We start from the raw sequence: 6,285 nt of genomic DNA, 5'->3' as shown, positions 1-6,285 counted from the left end.
TAAATAAAAATGGATTCGTTATACCGCGTAGCCATAAAGAGTGCATTGAACCACGAATTTATTTATGTATTTACATTATACATTGTTATTAATTAATGTCGAGTATGTAAACAAGGGGTGGTTTTATTTAGTGGCCCAACACGTGGAGCTGCAGCACCCTACCGCAAGACCCCGGTAATAAAAAGACCAGACTAAGTAAACATGGTACTGAGGGAGAGCGGTGTGGCATGTCAGGCACGCGAGCTGATACAACAAGATTTATTAGTTTAGTTAACCCGACGCCAGGGGTCTCTGGGATAGTTTTATACTCATTGTCTACTTTAATAGGAGCCGAAACCGAGTCAATAGTTCGTGTCGAGTCATCGCTCATTGAACGGCTTAAAAACTCTACTCTTTTATACTTTAAGTACACAATGGAATTTTTAATTACCCTGTAACCTACTAGTACCTTATTGTTGCAAAGGAGCGCTGCGTAACATCGGGGAGATCTGCTCCAATGATCTTCTCCGTAACTGAATCGGCCAATGAGGCGAAAGCTTTGTCAAGCTCGGCGGTTGTCCTTGTCCAATCAGCGAGCATCTGGGCTGCAATAGGTTAGGGTACTCTTGCATTGTCCAAACTGGCCTTAAAATAAGCTAAGGAACATTGCTGTTATCGTATTTACTTTAAAGGAAGAATTATTGTTAATTATATTATACACTATGAAATTCAAGAATCAATAAAATTTAAAATTATTATAATTTTTTTTATAATTTCATGACGATGTTATATATATTGATACATTTTTTCTTGACTGTTGTTGATTCATATATCTTTGTGGGTCTTGATGATCAGTCAATAATAAAACTTTATTTAGGTGACGTTTCGTTTGGCGTAACTTTATTTTATGTGTCCTACAATGAGAAAAACAGTTTTTAGAACATATAATTTCTTTAACTAATTGCTATCAAACTACAAGTACATAGTGTAATTTACGATTAATAAATATTACAATTAAAACATTGTTTAGTAAAAATATTACTTACAATTGTCTATGTTCTACATTGTGATCATCATATCTCCAGGTTTAGGCTGAATCGGTTTTAAAATGAAGTTAGGTTTGTTCTAGGTTTCTCACACATGTAACCGTATTTGTCCAGCAGGTAGTCAGTTTATTATATATATTTTGTTTCTCTTTAATGTTATTAATTGTTTCTTATGTATTTATTAGGTTAGAATAACTTGAATTTAAATTTTGTACATCCAAAGTTTTATTCATAGCCCGAATCTTATATTTTTCTGTAGTTATCAATTCTTTTAAATTTCGCTTAAAGTGTTTTTTTTTTCTCGATGTATGAGTTTTGGTGCATCGAATTTAAATGTCTTGTTTGTCAAAAGTGTGTAGTGAGAGCGGTTTGGTCTGGTTTGTTTGTTATATAGGTACAACTATATTTATGTAGATATACCCTTCTTTTCAGATACTGTTCTAAAGTTACAAAATAGGATTTCCCGCTGTTTTCTTCACAGCGAATTTCGTACACAGATTGTAGTTCTATTTTGTCTTTGTCTTTCGTATTGGTGTAAATTTTAGATAAAGTGGCCGTGTTTTTCGATGTAATTGCGTAATCGGTATTGTTTAGAGTTTTTAAAATTCTTTCCGAAAGTGTTGGTATATAAGGGATTATATAGTATCTTTGATGTTGGTTTCTTGGGTTTGTGGTTGTGCCAATGTTTGTGTTTGCTTTATAAAATGTATAAAAATTTAATAAACCTGGCGCGAAAATTGACATCTCCTAATTATAAAAAAAAAAAAAATAAAGTAGTAGATACCACCGTAGGGATAATATTATTCCTTTACGTTTGAAAACAGGGATTCCTTTATAATACGGGATGGCAATACTTTTTACTATTATTAAAATCGAATTGTTGTCATAACAACTGTAGAAACACGAAAATATTTTTTTCATCACTGTTAACAATGAGATATGATTTATTATCTCGAATAAACAAAATTAAATGTGCTTCAGAGGAAGAGTTTTGAAAATTCGCCATTTTAGCCCTAGCAGACTTTTTGAATGAGGATAAGACCTAACTTATATTAAAGACCACTCGATAGTGGATTTATATAATGAGTCTAATATAGAGTTGGGCAACTATGAAACTAATTGCTATAATTGCCATGGATACGATATTTATTTATCAATGGTTCATTCATGAATAAGGATCGTATCCATAGCAACTTTAGCTATTAGTTTCAACTATAGCTAATTTTTGCCGATGCTAGACTCTAATTTCGTCAGAGCCGTTTTTGATAAAGAGTAAAATGTATAAAATTGATGTTTTAAAGTTGAGTTGAGACGTTAAGTGTAAGGGGCCTCAAAACTGTTATATCGCAAACTCAAAATCGATTTCTTTCACAATCATATACTTTGAGCAAGGGAAATTTTTTTTTTTATAAGATTATTTTTCTTTGAATGGAGCAAATAAAAATTACAATATTCCTTACCATGAAAGAATATTTAGTTACTTTTGGTAATAACTGAATTTACTACAATAAAAAAGATGAATTATTTCCATTTCTCTATACTTCATTTACATCGAATATCTGATGATTTCTATAGTTTATTTGAATCCTCAATACTCGTCATTATGTGTCAAATTTATTAGTCATAACAATATGAGAAAGAAAATTGTATACACATCGATCTGTCGTCAAGAAAATGTATACATATCGATTTGTCGTCAAATAAAGATCGAAACCGTTAGCCGACCCCTTAATTTCACCCTCCCCCACACCCCGAACAATTCCGATAATTATACAAGAGGGGTCTGAAAAGAAAATTGCACTACACCCTGATATAACAATATAACAACAGAAACCTTTGCCATTCTGGTGTAAACATTTTTAGTATCATCATGTTTACTTATTTACATAAATTAATTGCTTAAAAAAAACAAAAACAAAAAAAACAGCGTTAATGTTTGCTAAGTGCAGGGATCAGTATAATTTCTTACTTTTTTTTTTTCAAGTTTCTTATTCTATAAATTATCATTTTTCTGCATATTTCTATTGCATACTCAATCACCAATATTTCTAGAAGATCAATGAATTGATAGAGAATGTATCTAAGAAAATTGTTTTTGTGCATGAGTAAACGAAAGTAGTTGATATATGCATAAATGATTAAACATATTTTTAAAGAAATGAAAGTGGTGGTCCAGGGGGGAGGGGTGCTGTCAAAAAGGGAACAAAAAATAGTCAACAACTATTTATTTTCCGACGTTTCGGCCCACTTTTGGAGTATTCATGATGTGTATAATGTAAAATGTTTTACTATGTTAAATTTTATAAGTATAGGATTGTGAGCAGCCCGATTTAAAGTCATGTTAAATTGGTCTTCTCTTTTCCTAGCAGATTACTACCCCCCAATTATAGAATATAGAGATGGTAACTAAAAATATTAGCTGCTTTTTTTTTTTTAAACAGGAATGCACAAAATAAAACATACAATTTAAGTAACATACAAATATAGACAGAACTAAATGTCTAAAATCTCATTAATTTATATCAATAAAACATCAAATACGTAGGAAGGCAATCAGTAATTAATTTCGGTCTAAGATTGTATCAATTGGATATAACTCTTGTCAATTAATTAGCAGTTTATTGCTTATTTCATCATATACCCGAATAATTAAATTAACAAATATCTTACAAAATCCTAGAATGAAAATAAAAAATTGAATTTATCTAGATAATACCATTTCTACTGTTTTTTTTATCATTTACCAACTGCTTTGCCGATATTTATGTATTCTTTATTTTGTAACTTTTTTAATAATGAAAATGGTGTTAATCAGAGGTTATGGTCGATGTCAACTCTGTTTGCCTCCCTGGAGCTTAGCAGATGGTTGCCAGAGTTTGTTACCCTTTTTTTTATCAAGCATTTTTAAGTATTTAGTATTTGTGGCATCTGGCAAACGTGTGGATATGACTTTACTTTTTTCTTACCATTTTGTTATTACTTGCATGACTCTAATCTGATCATTGAACCAGATAGATCCAGGAGCTGTTATTAACCAATTTATAATGGTAATTTTTTAATTAAAATTTGTTTCGTTTTAAATTAATTTTGTACAATAAGATTTTGCATTAGATAGTTTGAGATTAAATCGTACCGAGGGGTTAGAGAACTAGAAGGCTGGGGCCACAGCCTTATTAATATTATCGAGAAGCGAGGGAGGGGTGGGGTTGGGGGTCGCCATGGTAACCAGCCACCGGCGTCTCCCATCGATCGCTCTAACTCCCCCCTCCCCTCACGGTCTGCTATCTCTTTGTATATTGTACCATTCTATTATCTCATTCTTATTGCCTATATCTTATAGTTTATTATAAGAACAATTTAATCGTTACTTAATTGTATAATTATTTTATTAACTATAAATTCCAACTGTACGAAAATATAATAGTAACAACTAACTTAATATTTAAATGCTATTGTTATGTTCTTTACGATTGAAACATGGCACTCATATTAAGGGAAGAACATCGGCGATAAGGAAAGATATATTACGCATAATATTTTATCTTAAGGAGAATATTCAATCGGGAAATTCAAATGTCCTGCAACTAGTGACTTGCCGATATCGATATTCTATTCGATATTTATTTCGCTATTGGACTATATATCTCTGCTTTCTTATAATACTTCTTTTCGTCTTGTATTGTATATTATACTAGCTTTGAGGCAGTAGAAAAAGTAACCCTAGTCTAGGAATATAATATAAAACCTTTGAAATACATCCATTTAAAAAAAAACTCTACAATTTATTTATTTTTTAAAATTTAATTTAAGGTTTGACAGTATTATGTTCATTTATTACTTTTACAATTTTATTATGTAACAACGTTCGGGCTCTTCTGTCCATTATGAAGTTCTACAAATAAAAATATTTACAATCTTAAATACAACAATTTTACAATTAACAAAGTTTACATTGCATTTTAAAAAAAAAAAAAGTTTTACACATTTAAATACAAATAATTCGATATTTAACTACATATATAGTCTTTTAAGTAATTTATAACCATTTACACACCTAAAATGCTTTATAGATTAAGCCAAATTTCCTAGTTATTGTTCTTATTTTCTCCTTGCCTTATAATCAAATTCAAAATAATTTTTATTTATTCCAATTTGAATATAAGTTCTATTTTTTAAAGTTAAAAACCTTATTTTTTTATTTCAAGTGATTATTGAAGAGCCTGAAACTTTGTTCCAACAATATAAATGGTATAACATAAAGTCTTGAAAAGAAATATAATAAAGTCATAAAAAAATAAAATCCTTTTAGACTTAAGTTGTAGGATTTAAAACTAATTATTTAAATTCAAATTACTTTAACATTTAGTATGTGATGTAAAGTGATTAATTTACTTACCCCTATGCAGTCAGCAATCTAGAAGGCTGTGCTCAAATGTTAACTATCAGGACCTGCTTGATAGTTGGTAATTATATCTGTTCTTCAACTCGACAAACTTGTACGACAGATATCTATCAACATTCAGAAATTTTTTTAATGAAAAATTTCTATTATTATTTTTTAACTGCTGAATTTATTTCCTATAACAAAGTAGTGAAATTTTATTTGATATATTGTATGTTAAAAAATGCTGTCTAAATATAGGGATAATACCTTTTTTAATTCAAGACAAACAAATTGAACTCTTGTGTTTTTAAGGGCTCAATTAAAATCATAGCTATTTTTAAAAATGGCTGTCTAAATATAGGGATAATATAACTTAAATTCAAGATGAAGGAATCAAAATCTTGGGTTTTAAAGGGATTTATGGATAAATGGTGCCTCTAAGTGTAGGGATAATACCTTTTTTAATTCAAAAAGAAGGAATCAAACTCTTGTATTTGTAAGGGCTTTATTAAAATCATAACCATTTTTAAAAATGGCTGTTTAAATACAGGGATAATACCTTTTTAAATTCAAGATGAAGAAATCAAACTCTTGTATTTGTATGAGCTTTATCAAAATTATAACTTATTTTAAAATGGCTGCCTAAATATCACTGTCTCAGATCAACAGTGAACATCTCAAAAAATGTTTATTTTGAGATCTGTCATTCATTAGATCATGAAAATACATTTCGTTATTTATTTATTCGCTAATCCACCAACAGCCATTTTAATGAGATAGTCATTAATTCTCTCAGATGTTTCACAAATGTAAAATTAAAATAATTAGATTTAAATAAAAATAAAAAGTCAGTCACAGCTGAGAGACTGAATTATT

At 29.6% G+C, this 6,285-nt stretch overlaps 1 protein-coding gene and 1 long non-coding RNA gene across 2 annotated transcripts in view; one reads left to right on the top strand and one right to left on the bottom strand.

Moving 5' to 3' along the window:
* LOC106689481 (A-kinase anchor protein 200) overlaps positions 1-6,285 on the top strand; it is a gene marked incomplete in the record, with an annotated part of 108,859 nt that overhangs the window by 91,048 nt on the left and 11,526 nt on the right.
* Positions 720-5,677, bottom strand: LOC136796485 (uncharacterized). The gene is made up of 2 exons (XR_010844197.1): positions 5,422-5,677; positions 720-893 (listed from the first exon to the last, which is right to left on the bottom strand). It is a non-coding gene; the product is annotated as an uncharacterized lncRNA (long non-coding RNA).

This window comes from Halyomorpha halys, unplaced genomic scaffold, assembly GCF_000696795.3.
Source record: "Halyomorpha halys isolate HHAL.00 unplaced genomic scaffold, Hhal_1.1 Scaffold1374.1, whole genome shotgun sequence".
Taxonomy (NCBI): Eukaryota; Metazoa; Arthropoda; class Insecta; order Hemiptera; family Pentatomidae; genus Halyomorpha; species Halyomorpha halys.
This window is presented reverse-complemented; position numbering and strand designations above follow the sequence as displayed.